The following is a 21,201-nucleotide window of genomic DNA, read 5'->3' as shown; positions in this document are numbered from 1 at the left end:
AATTTTTCAAGGTTTGCTTCTCCTGATGTTTCTTCGTGGTGGCAGGAGGTGTAGCTCGGTCCCTCTGCATCTCCCTCTGCCCCCGGGGCTGAGCGGGAAGGGGAAATACCGACGACGAGAGAAGCATCACCATCCTGCTCGGCGAGGGGAAGCACTGGCAACTGGCACTTCACGATTTATTTGAACCCTTGAGTCTTTCCAAGAAAGCAATTTCTTTGATATTTCTCTTGGCATTTGAAGGAGGGAAAAGGTAGTATTTCCCACCTGCGCTCACTGTTTTCGTCCTTCCCTTCCCCGAAATGATGTTGATTTCTCTCTCTGCAAAAGTCAGCTGCGTCTTGCAACCCATAAACAGGGCATGGAGGGAGCTGGGGAGGAGAAGCGGTGCCTGGGAGGGTGCAAATGTGTAGTGCACGTGGGGAAGGCAGCGTGGGGACCCCGTCATCGCGTTTGCACGGGCAGGAGCATCTGTAGTGGTGTCTGTAAGGATGCTGGAGAGTTTCATGGCATGGCAGGCTGCCTGGCGAGAGGCTCCTTCCAGGCAACTCTGTGCACCCAGTGCTGGGCTCCCACAGACGTGACATCCACAAGCAACAGTAAAATATCAGCAGCATCATGGCTGGGCTTAAATCTTTACTGAGTCTCCATTTTTCTTTCTTTAAACGCTTACAGAATAAATGGAATTTATAATCAGAAACCATAAAATCTCTGATTTATGGTTCATCTTGATGACAATATTTAATAACTCGTGTATATTTTATTACATCTTTTTAATGCCCTGTTGTGGAATTTTACTTAGGCATTTCGCCCTCTATATCAACCTGTCGCAGCACAGATGGGCTGACTTTTTTTGCTTTGGGCTGACGACGGAGCCAAGCGCGCTCCGGGCTGGGCTTTGCCCAGGGCTGCTGTCAGTCTGTCCAAGCAGGCTCCGAAAGCGGGGCTTGGACATCCAGCCGTGGTCCGGCTTCTTCCAAGAGCTGCTCCCCAGATTGCAGATCCGATGCTTTTCCCTGCCCAGCCAGCTCCTTTCCAACAATCCCCAGCCAAGTTTTGGTGCAGGTGGGGAGAGGATTTCAACTGTAGGGCCTCTCTTCCTTCCTCAAGGACTTTTTGCTTGGAAACGCGTATCTATTTAGGTTATTGCTCAAGTGCATTCTCCTCTGGAGAGCACTCCCCGCCTTTCTGGAACCGTTAGTGCAAATTAGCTGATGCATCCTATCAGCCCCCAGCCTGCTGCACCCAGGGTACCAATCCTCTTCTCAGCGCCTGCATGGGGAGGGGAAGCTCATAGCACCGTAGCTGCGTTCTGGCTTTGTCGAAAAGCAGCAGCTCCCTCCATCCCTCCCTCCCAGCTGGCTTTTATAACCGGCTGCTTCCCAGCCCTCTGCTGCTGGATACGGAGAAAGGAGAGGGGATGAGCAGCAGCTCGGGGTGGATGTGTCTTGAGAGTTTGGACGTGAGAGTGGGTTGCGTGCTGCTTTTGGACGCCTGTAGCCTGTTTTGCACGCACAGCCCGTGCCGGCGTGGGGACAGGTCACGTTGCTCTCGGTCTGCGCTGGGCTAGCTCTAGGGGGGACTGCAGGCTCGAGGCCACATCGCCCTGGTCGAGCCTGGCAAGCGAGCCAGGAGCGTGCGGTAACATCCGTATTCCTCCTGCTGAGCCGTGGTCCAGCGGTTTGATTTTTCTTGCTCCTCGAGAAGGATGGTGCAACAGCATGCTGCCTAAGCAAGCCAGGGGCGAGAGGATGGGGTCGGAGGAATAGCTGTGAGCCCACCGGGTCCAGAGCTGGCAGTCACCCCTCGGAACTTGTTTGGCACGTCTGTGCAACGCTGGCTCTGCTTGACAGTTGCTGCCCATCCATCCGGCTCTCCCTCCCGCTCCCCTCGCCTCGCTGCTCTTGGCAGGAGCCGGGCCGCAGAGCAGCCAGGTGGAGAGGAGGAAACGGGGCGAGACGGCTCGCTGGCGTGCCCGGCCGCGCACAGGCAGGGCTGCCCGCCTCGCTGCCCGCACGCAGCCCCCGCGTGTGCTGCAGGGGAGGCCGGCAAAACCTCCCCCAGGCTCTCGGCAGGCATCTGCACTGCTGGGCAGCGGCCGAGGGGCCCGGGCTGGCTGGCTGGGAGGGTTTGTGGGGATCCAGAGGGACCTGGGGGGACAGCAGGAGAGGCTGCAGTCGTGAGCGTGAAGGTAAAGGGGGGAGAGGGTGGAAAGCAGCCAGGCAGGGAGGAGAAAAGCAGCATGGCATGAAGCTCATCATATTTGGGTGTAGCAGGGTCCAGCTCTTTTTTGGGTGCAACAGCATCAGGTGGTTTTTTGGGTGCAGCAGGGTTGGGTGCTTCATGTTGGGGCTGTGGGCGAGAACAGGGGCTGTCCCTTTGAACGCTGTCCTCCTTGAACGCTGTCCTCCTTGAATGGTGTCCTCCTTGAACATTGTCCTCCTTTCTGGAGCAAGCAATCTTAAGACAAGCCAACCCCAGGCAAGGGTAATTTTTTCCTGCATCCCAAAAAAATTAATGGTCTGAGAGAAGCTGGCTATTAACCAGGTGATGCTGGCTGGACTGGACTGAATTGCACCTGCAGGCTTTCTCTCCCGGTGCGACAGCGATGGGCTTGGTAGGGCTGTGACCATCTATTAAGTGAAGGAGCGCTTGCAGAGCGATGCCACTGCCGGGGATGTTGTTCCCTGCCCAGGACAGGTGACCCTGTGCTGTCCCTCGAGCAAGGAGCACTGCAACCGCTTGGCTTTTGCACAGAGAAGGCAGAAACGCCAATTACCTGATTTACATGTGCTTTTATGCAGCCACCAGTCTGCTGGGCCTGAGTGTTGATGGTTTCTTTTGAAACAAACAGAAAATTTCAGCCTCCTTCCCAATGTTTTGACAGGTTTTTGGGTTGGTTGTTTTTTGGTTTTTTGGTTTTTTTTTTTTGGTGGGGCTCAAACTGTTTTGCAGAGAACTCGCAGGGCTAGATGAAATGTTTGCACTGGGAAATCAGCCATCTTCAAAAGCGCTCCTGTTCCCTTGCAAAACATTTGCAGAGTTTTCATCTGCGTGTTTTGGCTCCTCTGATACGAGGCAGGAATCGTCCTGGGAATTGTCTTCCCGTTGGTTATTCTGCTGTCTCTGCTCCTGCCTTGCCTCTGCTAGAAAACAGAAAAAGGCAGAAATGAGAATAACTCCAACCAACCACCAAGAATACGTCCTCTATGCTGCAGGTCTTGCTGGGCTTGGTTGGTTCTGGTCTAAACAAGGTCATCGATCCCAAACAAAAACCTGCCTGATGCTAGTTCAGTGGGCAAGGTCTCAGATCACAGGGGTTTGGAGGAATTTTTGCCATCCCTGACTGCAAACCGATTGCCCCAAATTGCCCTTCCTGGCTGCATGTGATTTTTTTTTTTTTTATGTTATTTTTTTTTAAATTTATCTCTTTATTTAAGACCACGACCAAAGAGGACCTTAAACCTGTGTTGCTGCCTGGGAGGAGCAGGATGATTCCTGCACAGATTTGAGCAAAAAAAAAAAAAAAAAAAAAATCATTGGCAGAATAAAACTCCTTCCCTGGTAGTTAATAGAGAAGCCAGGGAGGTCGCTTCCCCGGGCATGCGCATCGCAAGGCTGGGCTGCCTGGCTTTAATGCTAAATTATAGTCTAGCAAAGGAGAAGCCTCCTGAGGAGGTGGGAAGTGATCACAGCCTATAAATACCTTCCAGGCAATGTTGGAAATGAAGAAAGGGAATTATTCGTGGTCTCCAAAGGTGGTAGGACAAGAAGTGGTGGCCTGGAGCTAAGGAAGGGAAAGTTTTTTCTGCCTGGCCATTAAGAAAGTGCCCCGCAGTCGAGCAAGCGGGCGGCGAGGGGAGAGTCCCCGGGGAGGGAGCGCAGGCGCCAGCCGGCAGCGCGGGAGACGAGTCGTTAATGGGGATGATGAAGGGAAGGTTCTTTAGACAACGCGAGAGGTCAACCTGTTGACCTAAGCCGGCTCGCTCCTGGCCCTACGGTCTGTACGGTGCCATGATAAATTCCACTTACCCTGCTTTACTGCGGGCACTTTATAGCTTGACTTAATGGCTAGGAAATCTCTTCACTTGACTGCTCCCCTTAAGACAAGAAGGCTGTCTGTGATCCTCGGTTTAAGCAACAATTCACTGTCTGCGAAGGGATGATGCCTTTTTATTAGCTTCCCTCTCGGAGCCTGGACTCTTGAGGTCCTGGCTCTTCTTTGCCACTGCTTTTTCCCTTTCTGACCTCGCTCCGGCCCCGCTGCCTTGCAAATTTGCACAAGCCGCCTTTGGGAGCGTGTCTTTGGAGTTTGCGTGTCCTCCGAGGGCTGATTTGGCGACGGTGCTATTAAAGCTGAGATCAGCGGGCGGCACAGGCATCCCTGATGGTGCCGTTGACCCCCTTTTGATACCAGCCTGGAGAGCAGGACTCGGCCGCCGAAGGTGCGGAGGATGTTGCTGGCAGCAGATGCGCGCAGTGCTACCAGCCCTCCTGTTTTTACTGCGGGTCTCGTAGGTCTCGTCAGAGTTGATGTTTTTCTTAATGTTACTGGCATCATGCGATTGCGCAGGAATCTGGGCTTTCGTTTAGCAGCAGCTTTGAGATGCTAGGGTTGCAGAAAAAAAGCACAGAAATACGACTGGAACCTGTAGGCTAATAAAACCAGCCCATCTTAATTATGACCGTTTTTATTTTAGATGTCAAAATGAAGGGGGGGGGTTAACTTGGAGCAGTGGAGGTATGGAGGTGCTCCGAGGGAGGGTTTTTAAGGGGTGCGGTGCTGTGCTGGCTTGGGTTGTGGTGATGGAGGGATGGCCCTATACTGCAGGGCTGGGGAGGTGCGAAGCATGGGGAGCTTCGACTCATCCCTGGAGGGGAGCCGGCCGTGCTGGATGCTTTTATTTAAGAAAAGCAGTGATAGGCAAGGGAGAGATGGCATTTGAAGCCATGCGGAGGCTGGATGGCTGCGTCCCCGCGCTGGCGGGCTGGGACGAGCAGCGTATCCAGGAGCGATGCCCCAGGGTGGGGGCAAGTGGGTGCTGGCAGCATCCTTCCAGCTTGCCTCGAGGCTGCGCTCCCCAAGGAGCCTCCACCTTTCCTTGGACCGAGCAGTGCATAAATGCCAAAGGAATCTGTGTCCCTTTTCAGAGGCTGTTACAGTAAATTGTTAGCAGGCGACGGCGCAGCAGAGGAACTGTCGCCATCGGCGGCTTTTTGTTAATCTGATCTGAAGGGTCCCCTTGTGAATGCATCTGGAGCGGTCCCCGCTCTCCCTGCGAATGCAAATTGCAGCGCGCAAGCTCCTGGTGCTTTTGTCAGGTTGGAGGTAGACAAGGGAGGCCGACGCACGAGCCATTTTCGTGTCTGCACCCAGGCGGTGCGCTCTCCGCTTTCGCATCCGCATCTTTTCGCGTTGCCCCCGTTTGCCCATTCCCAAATGCACATCAGGGCACGGCGAGTAAGGACGGAGAAAGCCACCTTTAAGACTCTGGCTGGGAATCTTTCATCAAAGCATGTTTCCCCTCAGAAAGTGCCTTTATTGTGAAAACCACACGGTTTCCTGGGACAATTTCCATTTTTCCAGAGAAATTGATTTTCTCTTGGGAAAAATCTAAATCTAGATGATGGCTGGTTGCCTGGAAGGAACTCAGCGGTTTGGCTCTCTGACGGCTAAGCCGGGAGGAGTTGTCCTTGCTGGCCAGGGAGACTTGCTGGGAGGCAGGGGGAGCCCCCCGAGTCAAGCCCACCTGGAAGGCAACTTGCCATGTTGTGTCCCATCAAAAGGGAGTTTGTGAAACCCAGATGGCTCTTCCAGGAGCCGGGAGCTAGCTGAAATGTCCTTCTTGCATTAGCTGAAATGGTACTTCCGAGGAGGGGGGGGAATCCATTCTATGGAAATTTTACTTTTGGGGAATTTCTGCTGAGATGGGGAAGTTAGAGGATATATTTTTTTTTTTCCCCCATTAAAAAAATATATGTATTTGAGTTTCAGTGGATTTCCATTTTCTAGGCAACTCTCTGTGAGATACCGTTTCTGCAGGCAGCGTATGACTTTTTTTCCCCTCAGGAAATTTTCTAATATCAATTTAATTTTGACTCTCACAACTGCATCTATTCCACGGGGAACCTCCTCTACGGCCTCGCCAAGAAAGTGTTTCCTCTTAGCTGCGAGTTCATTTTCCAGTTTAAAAACATCGTTCAGTCACTCCTAATGAAAGATATAATCAACTTTCAGGCTTCGTGGCTTAGCTGAGCCTCTAATGGAGATGGGGAGGCCGTTCCTGCAATAGCTCAGCCCTTATTTCCCATGGCAGGCATGCTTGCTCCTTGCAAAGGATGGGTTTCACTGGGTGAAACTGCACCCAGAGGGACTAGAGCAGGTCCACGTGGATGCAAATCCGGGACTTGCTCCCTTGGGGATGTGGTCTGGCATCCCGCAGGGATTTGCCCTCCTCTGTTATTGCGGTGATGCTGTGCTCCACAAATTCTACACGGCTTCTGCAGAAGCAGATGATAAAGAATTTGGCCTAGCTAGACTTAAAGTACAAGAAGAAAAAAAAAAACCAAAAATGCCAAAAACCAGCAAAAACACAGTTTGTGTCCCATCTGATTGTATTTTCATGCCCACATGTCTGCTGTGCATAAATGTTTTTGGAGCGCCGGGGGGGAATAGTCTTTTGTTGCAGTGACGTGCTGTGCAACAGAAACGGTTTGGGTTATTCGGAGACCTTGCTGAATTACACCATGGATACGGTACCGCACATCCCCTCCTGTGCCCGTGTCTTCCCATCCGCCGCCTCGTGAGCAAGTGGGAAATACGAATGCAAATAGCACCAGGCAAATAAGATCAGGTGGAGATTCGGAGCGGCAGGAGACCTGTAAGTCACATCAGGTCCGTCTGCCCGGCTGGGACTGGGCTGCGCTGAGTAACCTGAGTTAGTTTTAAATAAGCTCGTGCAGTGCCGGAGGTCCAAATGGGACCTGACGGAGCCGGGTGGAAGTTAATCAGCTGAATATTTACCCAGCCTTGTAGCGGAGGAGCCCAGTGCTGGTCTGGGTGTGGGCAAGCCCTGGAAATGTGCAGGTTGAGCTCGATAGGCAAAAATCCCATAGACTTGAAAGGCAGAAAGCCACGGCAGCGTCTGGAAAACTCTGGTGGTGTCTGGAAAACTCTGGTGGTTTCTGGAAAGGTGGCTCAGGGTTGGGATGTTGAGGGGCCGCTTCTCCCGAGCGGGGTGCCCAAGGCTGTCCCTTCTTTCGGGGTGACTTTGTGTGCTAGCAGATGGCTCGTCCCTCCATCGCTGCGTCAGAGGAGACCAGCGCGGTGCTGCCAGAAGAAATGCCCTAAGGACCACAACATGCTCAGATGTGACACGGGGCAGGGGAAGGGGCTGTAGGGTTGAACTCATCCCTTCAGCCAGGGCTGGATGCTCTCTCTCTGCAGTGGGCTTTTAGGTTTCCTTCCTCCCCCCCCCCCCCCCCGCCCTATTCAACCCTGAAGTAGCATATGAAGAATCAAAATTTCAGAAATTGAGAAATAAATAAAAGCTCCAAATCCTCCTCCCCTCCCCAAAAAAAGAGATGAGCCAACAGAAATTTTTAATTTAAGTGTTTGGGTACAAATTACCTGACAATCCAAACAGAGAGGCATTTTGAACCGGCACTCGAGCTTTTCGTTCAGAAAATATTGAAGCGTCTCGACCCGACAGTTTGAGAACTCACCCATAAAGCTTCTGAAGTGAAAAATTAATCCGAAGTAACCTCTTTTTCTGCTTTTCAAAAGCAGATTGGCTTTTGATGAATGCTTATACCTCCTCGATAGATCCCAATCAACTGAGCCCAGCTCTTCCCCCTTGCCTGGTCAGAATCCCCGGAGCATCGGAGGGTCGGCGTGCCCGTCGGGCTGGTCTGGGCGTTAGCGATGTCTCCGGGCGCCTGGAGCATTTCCATCCCTACCTCCTCTCCTTTTGCTGCCCCTGTCAATCTGTGTCCGTCCTTCCTTCTTGCAACAGTCAGCTGTCTCTTGCTGCTGCCTTTTATCCCTCTGAATCTGCCTTATGGGATTAGGCATGAAATGGAGGGTTGTAGCGTATAATAGCGGGGCTGTAATTACCTTACGAATACAGTGTAATTACACCGTGGTAAGGCTTTTGAATAACCTCATCACCACCCACGAGTCCCTGTGACTGGAATTTCTCTACATTTCAGCTGTAAGGTTACCTGTACCTCCACAATTGTGGCTTTGGCTTCCTGGTCACCGTGGCTGTGTGTTTTTAGCATTCAGTGGCACTGCTGATTTTGCACTTACACTCTAATTAATTTGCAGCCGCGGAGCTAGCCGTGGAGTTGTATGAGCGTAGTGGAAATTACAGGTGTGGAAAGAGTAGCTACCGTGTAATCGTACCACGATTGCTGGGTAATTGCACCCCTCGTGCTGTTAGCATATAACCATGAAAAAGTTTTGGTGGGACCTCTCCTGGGTCTGTTGGCACGGGTTCGGTTGGGCAGATGGAGCCGAGCTGTAGCAGATCCCTCCGGCCAGGCACAAACCTCCTTCAATTAAAGGCTGTGAAACAGCAGCTTGCCCCATCCATCCTGCTTGCGGCTTTGAGCTCATCAGCTCAGCCTGGACACGGCTTAGCGGCACCACTCAGCAAACTTCGGGTCCGGCTTGATGAGCGACCCGAAGCTAATTGCTGACCCCCTTGCACATCTCCGTCCCCCACCACTCCATTAAAACAAGCACAGCCATTTCCCTGCCTTTTGGAGCTAGCTGAGATACACAGATGACGAGCGCTGTAACATAATGGATTTTTATTATTATTAAGCTCCCAGTGACTCTTTCCCTGTCAGTGTAATAGGGCTAATGAAATGTCCCCACCACTCACGGGAGCTGGGAGGACAATTTGGTCCGGTTCTCTGTAGCGTTTGGAAGAGGCGAAACGCTGGTTGTTGTTATTTATTACGGATCTGGTTTACTTAGTGCCGTGTTTATTGAGTCTGTCTCCCACTCGCAAATGCCGAATACAGTTCCCAACGCCGCTCCCGGTGCCAGGGATCCTTCCTGCCACCGCTGAGCTGCCTGCGAGTTGCCAGCTGGACTTGTTGCGGACTCTAGCTCAGGACAGTGGGCCAGGTTCCTCCCTGGTGTAACATCATTGACTTTAATTAAGCTACACCAGGGAGAAATTTGGCCCGCTTCGTCTGCTAGCTGTGCGCTGATGCCAGTCAAAAGCCACGGCGGGTGCCAGCAAAGGGCTTCGACAGCCCAATTTCAGCATGGGACAAAAGTCCCTCAGTCTTTGTTTGGTGTGGGGCACCAGTGTCCGCTGATGGGGAGAGAAGGGGGAATCAAATGCCATGCTCATTGTAGGGCTTCGCATCTCATGGTATTCCAGGTTTCGTCTCCCTGTCCTCTTCCCCGACTGCCTGGAGGTATACAGAAAGAAAAAAAAAAAAGCAAGAGGGGGAAAAAATGGGCAGCGGATCCTTAAATAATATGAGGACAGTCTCAAAGCTGAAGAGCTGCTGCTCTCAGGCCGTCTGGATCAGACCCAACTTGCTCATTACATGCTTGTAATTGGCATCAGAGACGTGTGCTTAGAAGCAAAGCCTTGTTTCTTGGTGGCAAAGTTTACCCGATGACGGCACGGGGCTCACCACCGCATCCCCCATGCAGGGCAATTTCGGGAGAGCCTCCTCTCTCCTTAACCCATCCCTTGCAGGGCCTTGAGTACGGCAGCCCCAGCATCGCCCGGCTGGGTGACAGTCACTCCCGCAGCATCACCTCGACCACCACCCACCAGGCAGGCGCTGGACCCCCCCCCCCCATCATCCGCACCAGCGAGGGGCCGGGCTGCGCTTCCCCATCGCCTCCCGAACGCTGCCCGCCGGTGGCCGCTTCCCGGAGCCTGGTTCAAAGCTGAGTTTAAAGTTTTTTGTGCTGGCAGATCTGGGGCAGAGCTTTAAGAGCGTCTGGATTTTCTCCCGCGCCGTCTGAAGTGAGGCACATCCAAGGCTCGCAGCCCTCGGCTTTCATCTGCCTCACCGCAGGCGTTCGTGAACGGCTCTCCTCTGAATGTGCTCTCCCATTTTTAATATTTCCTGGGGTGTTTTAGAGAGTGGCTGTCGCTCTCTAAACGCAGGGGCGTTTTTAAAAAATATGTATGTAATTAAGTCTAAATGCAACAAAGTTGTGGCTTTCAGTGCATTCCCCCCCCCTCGGTCTGCTAAGAAGGGTGGTGCGTGATGGGATGGAGATGGGTGCCGTGATGGGATGAGGTGGGTCCTGTTGGGTGCAGAGGGATGTATCTGAGGCTCAGACACACGGAGGTTTGCATCTCCCACCATCTCCTCTGCAGGGCTCACAGAGCTGCCGCTCTGCTTGCTTCCCTGCTGGCACTGGGGTCTCCTTCCCGGAGGCTGTGAGGTCCTTTTGTACCCGTCTCTGCACATCTCGAGTTTATCTGAGGACACGGGGTGCAGAGAGCAGCAGGTTTGATGACAGCAGGGACATGCATGGAAAAGCTGTGGTGCAAACAGTTGGAAAATGATAACTTGCAGCGATGCCTTTGCCAGGAGGGGAGGGGAAAAAAAAAAAAGACGACCCTGTAAATTCACTTTGTTTTGATATTCAAATACTCCTTTCCATGTGGCGTATGTGCTAATGTGTACGCTGGTGTTATGGTATTATCGGAACAAAATATTCAGATGATTCCTAACAGAATTTGTGTTTCACAAGCTACTTGGAAATGTTGGCTTGGAAACAGAAGCGTAGCATTAGGAGCCCGTTTCTCCCGGGGGTTAATAGCTGGCCCCGAGCTGCTCTGCAGGGCTGGGTTTTAGAGCGTGGGATCCAGGCGACTTCTCCCAGCAGGCAGGGAGAGGGATCCAGAAATCCCTGCTAGAAAGGGGCACAGTGCAAATCCCGCTCCCCAGCATGGAAGGAGCTCCGTAAATAAAGATCAGGAGGAACCCCCAGCCCCTCCTGCCCTTGGTCCCTCTTCCACACGTGCTGACCGGCTGTGGAAAAGACACAGCGGGATGTGCAAGGCTGTTTTGAAATGGCAGCTCTGCTTCTGCTCTGCTAATGGCACAGCTGAACCCGTGTCAGCATCCCAGCCGGTCTCTCCCCTCCGCTCTCCTACCGGCACCATCGGCCCCACGCCTGGATTCCTCGGCTGAGGCGGGGTCCAGGCTCTTAGGCCTTCATTCCCACCGAAATGAGCAGCAAATCAATGCAGGCCTAATAAAAGATGATTGGAAATTGCTAATCGGAGCATGGGAGGGCAGCCCTGCCTCCCGGAGCCAAGATGAGTATGGATTTTCTCGTGCCAGGGACTATAAACACTTCTGAATTCCTTGGGGAGTTTTGGATGCTCACCTTCTCCCTTTGCCCTCGTCATTCTCTTGCAGCCTTCAAAAAGGAGCCTGGTAAAGGCGATTAGCTAGATTAATTAGCCGGCGGTGGCAGGGAGGGCTCAGCCTACCTGCTGGGGTGTGAAGGAGCGAGCTGGGGCAGGGTGCGTGGCGGGGGCAAGGAGCCTCTCGGCGAAAGCGTGCAAGATCTCCTGCCCTGGCCAGAGTTTGGTCCCCATCCCACGGTACGCGTGGAGGGGCAGGGAGGGGATAAATTAGGTCAGGGAGTCGAGGCACAGACTGGAAAGGCTCTCGCTGCCTTGGTGCTGGGCTTCAATTTCGGCTCCCGATAGCTGCTTGCACCAGGCACGCCGTATTTATGGACTCACATCTCCCCCGCTCCTCTCCCTCTGGAAGCGTCGTGCCAGCAGCCACGGTCCCAGCGCCCCGTAGCCTCCCGATTGCTAATAGATCACCGCCGATAAACACGCTCCTCTGCTCTGTATTCGGCAGCCGAACCCCCTCCTGCCCTTCACGTTGGTGGTGCTGGGGAATGATGTATGAAATCCAGGTCGCTTTGATTCATACGAGTTGCGTTCACCTTGCAGAACAGGCTGTCACAAAAAATAATAAACCTCCTTGTTTTAATGCCCGGAGAGGCTATTGGACGGGCGGCAGGACGGGTTTAGATCGTCTTCCAAGGAAAGAGATGCTTTTGAGGAAGACCGATTGCAAGCCACGGGATGGCTGCACAAACGGTAAATAATAATTAGAGCCGTGTCTGGAGGCTGCGGTGGGGAGCAGGGTCCCGTCACGCTACGTGTGGCACTGATGCTCTTGAAAGGGACGGTTCCTGACCCACGTTCCGTAAGGTCTTAAATAGATGTTGCAAAGAGCAGGGGGTTGGCAGCGAGCGGTGAAGCGACCTGTTCCTTGTCACCCGGGAGGAAAGGTGGCACGGTCCTAGATGCTGTGGCTTGCTAGCTAGTTCGTGCAAGGATGCTGACTAGGATGGCTGCAGTTTATCATCTCTTTATGTTCACGGGGGCTTTAACAGGAGAGGCAAAACGCTGCTGGGCAACTGCTCGCCCCTTGATGTATATAGTCCATCGCTTGGACTTGGAATTTTTGTCGTGCCACAGCATAGCCCTTCCTTGGGCCCAAGCCAGCTTTCCGGAGGTATTTTCTTCGGAGTAAATGCACCAGCACAGGGTACCTGGTGATTAGTTTCTCGCTGTAGCCTCATCTCTCGCCTTTTTGGGCAGCAGCTCAGGTCATGATGCCCGTCTCTGCTTGGTATCAGACCTGCCTGGTGCCCCCCCAGCCTGACCTGAGCTCGGCCTCTTGGTCCCTCTCCCTCAGGATGCTCTACAGTCTCCTGCTTTCGGGGTGCGATGCCCGAAGCCCCGTCCTGCTCCGTGCCCTGCAGCAGCCCGCGCATGCACACGGCGCCGAGGCAAAAAGCATTAACGGGGGGGGAAAAGTTAACCACATTTATTGAACTGCGAAAAAGGTTGTTTTTATATCCCTTTATTGGAATATAAAGACAGCTTTTATAACCTTTTAAAGGGGCATAAAAGCAGCTTGGAGACTAGAAAGCTCGCTCCAGTTGAAGGCAGGCAGAAAGAGAGAGGGAAGGGAGGAGAGCAAACATCTGCCACGTCCTGAGGTCAGAAGTAACTGGGGCGGGGGGTGGATGGGGCCACTGGGACCCCGGGTCCAAGCCGGTTGCGGTGTCGCCTGTCTCAGGGAGGTTTGGAGCCCTCGCTGCTGTTAGCAGCCCTGGCTCTGGGCTTTGACACGTGTTCCTCCTCTCGGTGACTGCAAAGCCGGTTCCTCAGACCTCTCTTGGGAGGGGTAGGTGTCATACTTAATGAGCTAACCTCTTTTATTTCGTTGTTCTCCCCGGTCCTCTGTGAATAAATACTGCTTTGGCTTCGTTCTTCCTGGAACGAGGGAGGAGGGAGTCTGTAAAGGTCTTGCTTTGAGGCTGGAGGGAAAGTTTGCTCTGCAGACTGCTCCGGCCCTCTCCCATGGCACCCAGCCTCTCCGGTGGGACTGTGGGACTCTGAGGTAGACCAGCTTGCAAACTCAGTGGCCCAGGCAGCGTTGGTTAATTTGGGATGCGTTTGCATCTGGGGCTGGCACACTCATGGACGGTGTATCCTCTTGTCCCCTCTGCTGCCTTACAGCATTTTGGGGCAAGTGCAGGGCTGTGCTGCGATCCCCCTCCTCCATGGCACAGGATTCTCTGCCTCCTTCCTCATCCCAACCGGCGGCTCCGTCTGCTGGTTGGGATGCGGTTGAAAGCAGCATCTTCAAAGCCAGGGGGAAGCTCCTTCCACCTCTTCCAGGGCTCCTGGACGGTGGTCCGAAAGCGTTTGGTGTTGCAGGTGGTTACAGCCCAACCGCCTCGTGCTGGCACGCTCCTCCCAAGACGGAGATGGGTTTTCTCCGTCTGGAGGGGGGGAGATGTGCCTTTTTCTTTTCCTTGTTCACGCAGCAGTCGGTCTGATGCGACATTAAAAGAAGAGAGTGACCTTTACACCGGTCTCTAGCTCAGGGGAGGGGAGAGCTGAGCCCCCGTCTGCAAGCAAGGCACATTTTGAATATGGATGGGTCGTGAGTCTCGGTTATCCCCACGCCATCTCCCAAATAATAAGCTTCCAGAGATAATGCTGTAGGGCCATAAAGAGGACGGGAACAGGAGCAGCTGCTTCTAATTTCGCTTCATGGGGAGGGAGGCGATGCTGAGAGCACCCTGCATTCTCTGCACATATTTTTCATCATTATAGGCAGAAATGCCAGAGTGGTGACAGATATTAATGCAGTTCACGCCAGGAGAAAATCTTCTTTCCATCAGGCTCAACGTGCGGCAAGAGGGCAGTGCCATTTGCAACCCCAGGGAGGATACGTTTGAAAGGTGATGTGTTTTTTACCCGGGAAGTTTTATTCCGAGGCAAAGTTTGGTTTGGAGAAAGGGCACCTGAAACCGTCCCGCTGGGGGCTGCGGAATCGCTCCGTGCCTGCACCCAGACCTGGGTGAAGGTGCATTTGCAGCAGTGCTGGCCATTAATTCGGATTTTGGTGTAACTCAGATTACCCTCCACTGGCTCTGCAGTGGTTGCGTGTCACCGTGGGAATGTCATTGCCCCACACAGCAATTTTTGTGACCCGGGGTCCCAGCTTGCCCCCAGCCCCGACCTGCAGCCATGCTGTGAGCTTTGCAGACTTACTCTGCAGCGGGCTGCGCTTCCTTGCACCCCTCAGCCTCCTTTTATTTGCTTATCCCACTAAATATTCATCAGTAACATTTAAGACAAAGGAAAGAGATAATTACAAGGGGGAGAGTTTTTTTGCAGTATTAAAGGTTAACAGAATTCTTGGCATTTGTGCCTTGTCGATCTCCATATAATTATGCTCATTTCCCAGAATTCAGAGGCGACTGTGCCTGTTAACGCTCAAAGATGGTACCCCGGGAATTAAATTTATGAGATCGTTTCTCAAAATCTTCAGATTCAAACCAAGCATCTTGCTTAATGGCATGACTATTATTAATATTATTCTTGGATGCGTAGCGCCGCGAGGGTCAGAGGACCGGTGGCAAAACTAAAATTGATACAGGCAGACAGCAGCGCGCCTGGCTTTTGTTCCCGAGGAGCGCGCGAGCAATTTGGCAACCTCGGCACCTTGGGAAATAAGACTTAAGGTTGGCAAAAGGTGGGCCCCGCAAAGGCGCAGGCGTTCAGGTTTGAGGTGCATCTGAAGAAGCCCCTTTATGGGCTGTGGCTGGTCGGGAGTCGGAAAGCAAAGCTTGCATCTCACCGCCCTGTTTTTGAAGGTGACTGATCCCGGTCCAAAGGCAGCTGCAGGCAAAAGGCAAATGAGTGTCTCCAGGAGAGTTTGATTTTTTTTTTCAAAGATGCCGGACACCTGGCAGTGGGTTGGGGTTTCAGCGAGAGCTGCTGAGTGTGCTCGGTGCTTTCAAAAGAGGGATTTCAGGGGCTCTGCTCTTAATATCTGCTTTTTATCCAACATCATGGTCTAAATCAAGATATCTCCTCCTCTCCTGGCACCGGCTCCGCCTGGTTTGCGTGGACCGAGTGGCTTTCTGGTAGGAAAGGGCTTGGCTGGGGAAAATGAGGTGGAGGGGGGGTAGAATGTGGTGGGCCAGCATCAGCCAGGGACATTTACCTTCTCGCTTCTCCTTGGAGTTTAGGACGTGTGCGTTGCTAACCAGATGGGCTGGGGAAGGCTTGGCTTGGTGTGTCTTGTTTGGGGCCATCCCAGGAGAAGGCACGGCAACTCTTGGAGCCGCTCCTCCAAAGGGTTATCCAGCGCAGAGCCTCACAAATGCCCCCGAACGGTGGGCAGAAGTTCAAGGGGGGAGAAGCTCACGTTTTCACATTTAAGGTAGCTGCGCTGGAGCTCGACGTGTCGGCGGTGGGACCCGAGACGTAGCTGGCTTTGCTTTTCAGCCTATTCAGCTTTTTGGCTCTTCCCGTGCGCACTTACTCCTGTGAAAAACGCAGAGTGGATTGAGTTGTAGAGCACTGGGTTAATGTCGTATGCTTATAAAAGGGTATTAGATGGCTAATGGCATGGTTTTATCCGATGTCGTCAGCTGTTGCTGGCACCTGATTCATGCCGATCAAATGCCGCTGTGGATGCGGAGCGAGTGTAAAGCGTGCCTTTCGGGGCATTAATATAGCGACCTAACCTCACAACAATGCAACGAGAAACAGATTTATATAAAACCAATATTGATTTGTACCAAGGATCAATCCCAGTTCATAACTTCCACTGTGGCAGCGTGGCTCGGTATCTCCTCCATAATTTTTTTTTTAGCTCCCTGTATAGGTGTTTAACATTAAGGCTGCACATACGGAGGTGTCACTTCATAAATACGCATGTTGTGTTGGCTGGGCTGTTGTAAAAGGCTCAAACACTGAGAACCGTGGGAGAAAGGAGTAATCCCAAAGGAAGAGCGAGGCCTTGGGGACTGCTGTGCATCCCTCCTCGAGCTCATGTCCAAGCTGCAGCGCTGCCTGGCCCATCTGTAACGTACATCGGAGCATCCTCAAGGATGCTGTCGTGTATCTCTGCATATACTAGGGATGGCAGTGCTGCGTGGGGTATTTTGGCAGCTAGTGATGAGGCTTTCCTCCTGCCCAGGCCACCTTCCTCTTCCTCAAGTGATACCTTCTGGGTTATCTCTTGAGACGGTGCAGGGAGGTAAATCCTTTGCTGGCTTTGGCTTTGAAGCACCGGCTTGGGACAGGCTTTTGCAACCTTTTGCAGGGCGGCTGGTCCTCCGGCCCCTTGGCTGCAGCGAGCACGAGGCAGTGCAGCTCAGCCGGGGGTGCCCTGGAAGGAGTTAACTCGTGCTTGAAAATTCCAAGCCCCTGAGCACGATGAGAGCAAGCGACAAACCCAAGCCCCAGCAGTTTTTTAAAGGGCAAACAAAATGTTCCTTTTTACGGCGAGGCGCCTGGTGCAAAGTGCAGGCAGAGCAGGCAGCAGGGCAGCAGATCCCGGCGTGGCTTTAGGGGAAGGCTCCCAAAAGCACACTTCATTCGAATTTAATAGGATGGTTACTGTAAGTTTATATAAATGCCAGTTAAATATTAACGGCATCTTTAGCAGGGATTAATGGGGTCTCCTGCGTTGTTTTTAAACACCACGAAGAGGGTGCTGGTACTCACTGCCTGCCTTCAGTGTGAGGGATTGAGGGCTGAGTGCCCGTGAGGATGCTTCTTGCATTCAGAAAACTGGGCTAGAAATGTCCCCAAACAGGCAATTTCTCCAGCTCGGCGCAGGGATGCCTTTGGGGCGAGAAGGGCTCAAAATGGCTCCAGCCAAGTAAGGCTCTCAATCATTTGTTTCTTAATTGGGGCCACCATTAAGGAGGGGATAAATGAGTCGGAGCGGGAGCCCGCGTCCTTTGTGTCCGTGGTGAATGGTTGTAGACATTGAGGGCTCAGTAGTTATTCAGGAAAAGCTCCCCCGGACTCGTGTGTCATTCACCTGACTAATGCCAAGAAAATTAAGCACTTTTTTGCAACTCCGGGCTTATTGGAGAATAATGCGGTACGCGATAGCACGAACGGGGTTATGAAATCATGTTTTCATTTTGAAGGAACGAGACTGGCTCGAGCATAAATTATGTTTCTGATCATATTTGGCAATTTCAGATTAAAAATAAATTTCCACTTTGGGGTTATAGATTGCCATCTATCAGCTTCCTGAAAAGGAAAAAAGGAATTAAAAGAAAAATCTGGCTGTACAAATTGCCTTTCTATGACCTACTTATTGAAAGTAATTTTTTTTTTTTTCCAGGCATGAAATCTTTCAGCGTGGGGAGGTGTAGTATTGTATGTATATAGGTTTGCAGGCAGGTATATAGGCATGGGTTGTATGGGAGGATCTATCAACCATCTCTGCAAGCAGCTACATGCAAAAGAGATGCTAGAATTGTGCTAGATATTTCTGAGAAAGCCGAAAAAAAATGCGGCAGTCATGTTGTTTTACTTGATAGAGGAACCTTAACTGCAATTTTGCATCTGGTTATCAGCCTTCGGGACCACTCAAATCTGCAGATGAGACACTTGGGCTTGGTTTTGCTCAAAAAGCCTGAGACTGGGGCAGCGTTTGCTGGAAAGCTCCCAGGCCTTGCAGAAGGAGCCGGGGTCCCTTGCAGCAGGCTGTGGGAAATGCTGGCCCAGGCCAAATGCCACGGTTTTTCCCCGGCGGCATTTTTTGGGACTGATTTGCTCTCTGCTCTGCCTGCAAGACTCTCCCTCCCCAGCTATCCCCTCTCTGATCGCTCCGATAGAGATGCACCCCTGCAAAGCAAACCCCCGGGCTCTTGTTCCTTCTAACCCCTTCCCCATCCGTGGTTTCGGCATCCTCCCTGCCAGTTGCCATCTCCCCAGGGGAAATCCTTCCCCTGCCTTCATCCGTGCAGCTTCTCCTCTTCCCACCGCAGCCCCGAGCGATGCCAGCACTCTCTTCCCTGCCCGCACTGCTTGTGCTACCCTGTTTGTGGTCTCTGCCAGGAGAGGGGGGCCTTTAGCCTTGCTGGAAAGAAGGAGGTTGAAGAGATAGATGTGGAGATAAATATATACCTAGAGCGTGCCTGTGCTTTGCTCATTCTGTTTGTCTCCTGCCTGTTGCTCGCAACGGAAGGAAAAAAGACTTTAAGTGGGAAGAAAGGGAAGAGGCTGCGTTTCGTGCTCGGATAGGTGCTGCTTTGCAAGCGTCTTAGCCCGTGTATGGCAGACTCTTCTTCTGCTGTGGTCAAAAACCAACGAAGGAAAAAAAGACTCTCTCATCCCCAGAGGAGGCTACAAAGCTCTCTTTCTCTGGCTGCTGAACCTTCACAGCTGGACTCGGTTGCTGGCTCCTCTGCTGCTGGAGCAACTGAATTATTTAAAGGAACCTTGATTTCGTTTTCTCTTTGCTGTTTTCATGCGTTGTGTTTATTGTCTATAGATATTTTTATAGTCTGAAGCAATTACAGCTGTCAGAAAGGAGACAAGCTGTGACAGGCTGATTTATATGTACATTGTATGTATGCAAGAGAGGGAGAGCCGGAGACGGGGAGATAGACCAGGGATTCTGCTGGGCTTTAGTATGCAGGAGCTGGTGATACTGGATTTAAATTCCTTGGGATTTTCAGACAACGCTGATGATCTCCTAACAGTGGGCCAAATTCAGCCCTTGCAAGGGCTGAAGCTGCTCAGCAGGTCACGTTCTGCCCCAACCTCGCACGCTTTCAGAGCAGGCAGGTGCTTTCCCTCGTGATTTAAAACGCTCCTGGCAATCTGGGCCTGAACGCCGTGTTAAAAGGTTAACTGGCTGTGGTTATTGGAATCCCTTTGGTTTTGCTGACACAGGAGATGGTCTCTGCCCATCCAAAGGAGCGGCCTCACAAAGGGAGCGAGCTCTTGCGTGAGGAGCGTGGCGATGGCTTGTAGAGGGTGTTCCCCAGCAGCGAACAGGTAGCACAGCGGGGTCCTCATCCTGCCGGGGGTGCTTGGATGCTGCAGCAATCAGCAAAAGCAGTGTCTTTTATTCTTCGCTGACTTGTGCACCCCGATGCCATGCCACAACCCTGTACGAGGAGTTTCACCCTACCGCTGATGGTTTCGCTTTTTGCAGTTAGGTTTCAGAGACCCCTCCCAATGTAATTTGTGGGCCCAAAGGATCATGCTGAAGGCAGGCGTTTACCCCTCCCCTGCCAGACCAGCCGGGAGCCAGAGCGAGCTGCAGAGATTAAACTCCTTCTGCCAAGAGCTGGGGAAAGCTGCTGTCCCCTCTGGGGAAACGTAGGACTCGAGGCAGCACGTCCCACCAGCGCTAAATTCAAGGGGCAGAGAGCCTTCAAAAGAGGAAGAAGTAGAGAGACTTGCCGAGCAATCCCTTCCTCGTATGAGCTATCAGCACTCACAATAATAATAAAGCTTTATTTGATTGAGTGTTTCCTCTGCCCGGTATAGCTCATAATGTTTTAGAGATTAAATAGCACAGTTAGTGAATTAAGCAGTAGTTTACAGGGGATTCGGAGACTCCAGGGATTAGTAACGGGCTACGGATCCTTTCACATCTAGGTCACCAGTTTGAATCCAGCTCAGGTTGGCAGCGATTTAAAAAAAAAAAAAGGGGGGGGACAAAAAAACCCCCAAAACAACCCAAAAAACCTGGTGCCGTGTCATAGCTGCCGAGCACGTGGTGGGGAATGGAGGGAGGGAGGACTTTTGGATAAGGTCCCGCGTCGCAGAGAAGTCATCGGGGACAGCGGGTGGAGGAGGCCTGGTTTCCCCTAACGCTGGGCTGCCGCAGCTCGGGGAGGGGGGGGGGAGCTTCCAGGGGCGCAGCGCCCCAAAAGCTGTGGCTCGGCTGCTGGCTCCGTACTTGGCTCAGTGGCTCCAGGACTTTGTGCTGTGAGGGTGGCTCCCCGGCACCTTTTACCAGCATGAAACTGTGCCTGGAAATATTAATGTGTTTAGCCGCTAGCGGAGGGAAGGAGGAATTACTAGGCATAAGCAAATGCGTTATTTGTTAAATTATGAGCTGATAAAAAGTACGCGGGGACCGTGCTTGCGGCTGGGGAGGAATTTGCCACTTGAGCTCATGCTGTGTGTCTGTGAGGTGCAGAGGACCAGGAGGGCACGCTCCTGCCTCTCCTCATCACCACCTGCCTGACTTCGGCGGGGTGTGCGGGGGGGGGGGAAATTGTCCCGTGCCTCAGTTTCCCCTCCTGCATAGTGGCTTTGCCGCCTGGGGGAGGGGATGGTGCGGAGGTAGAGGAGGGCAATTGTTAGAGGCTGTCCGGTGCTGGGTGCAGGTAAGCACGGGGAAAAAGGTGGTGGTGGTGGGGGGGATGTCCTGACATCCCGTCCCCCGAGGAGCGCGGTGCGGCGGGGGTTAAAGGCTGGCGTGCGAAGTGTGCGCCGCCGCTCCGCTCCACTCCGCTCCGTTCCCCGCCTGCCTGCCTGCCGTGTGTGTGTGTGTGCGGGTGGGTGCGGGTGTGCGGGAGCCAAAGTGCCGGTCAGTGATGGAGCCGCTGCCATGACAACCCCGGGAAGTCAGCCTCCGCGCCGCCCGGGGATGCTGCCGGCCAGCCGCGCCGGCGGGGCTGGGATGCTGCTGCCGCTGCCGCCGCTGCCGCCGCCTCGCCCGCTCCTCCGCGCCCCGTCCTCCCGCCGCTGAGGGCAGCTGTGGGGGCTCCGGCACCCTGACATCCCGGCATCCTGACATTCCCCCCCCCCGCCCCATCCTGCATCCCGGCATCCTGCATCCCGCCTGGACCAACCCGCCTTTGGGACCCGACAGCGGGGC

General features: G+C 53.0%; 1 protein-coding gene across 1 annotated transcript in view; it reads left to right on the top strand.

The window, feature by feature from the left end:
• The window catches only part of LOC127025772 (protein CEPU-1-like), a 325,388-nt gene that overhangs the window by 189,106 nt on the left and 115,081 nt on the right, over positions 1 to 21,201 (top strand). The window lies entirely within an intron of this gene.

The sequence above is a fragment of the Gymnogyps californianus genome, chromosome 25 (assembly GCF_018139145.2).
Source record: "Gymnogyps californianus isolate 813 chromosome 25, ASM1813914v2, whole genome shotgun sequence".
Lineage (NCBI taxonomy): Eukaryota > Metazoa > Chordata > Aves > Accipitriformes > Cathartidae > Gymnogyps > Gymnogyps californianus.
The sequence above is the reverse complement of the archived record's forward strand: the minus strand, read 5'-3'. Positions and strand labels throughout refer to the sequence as shown.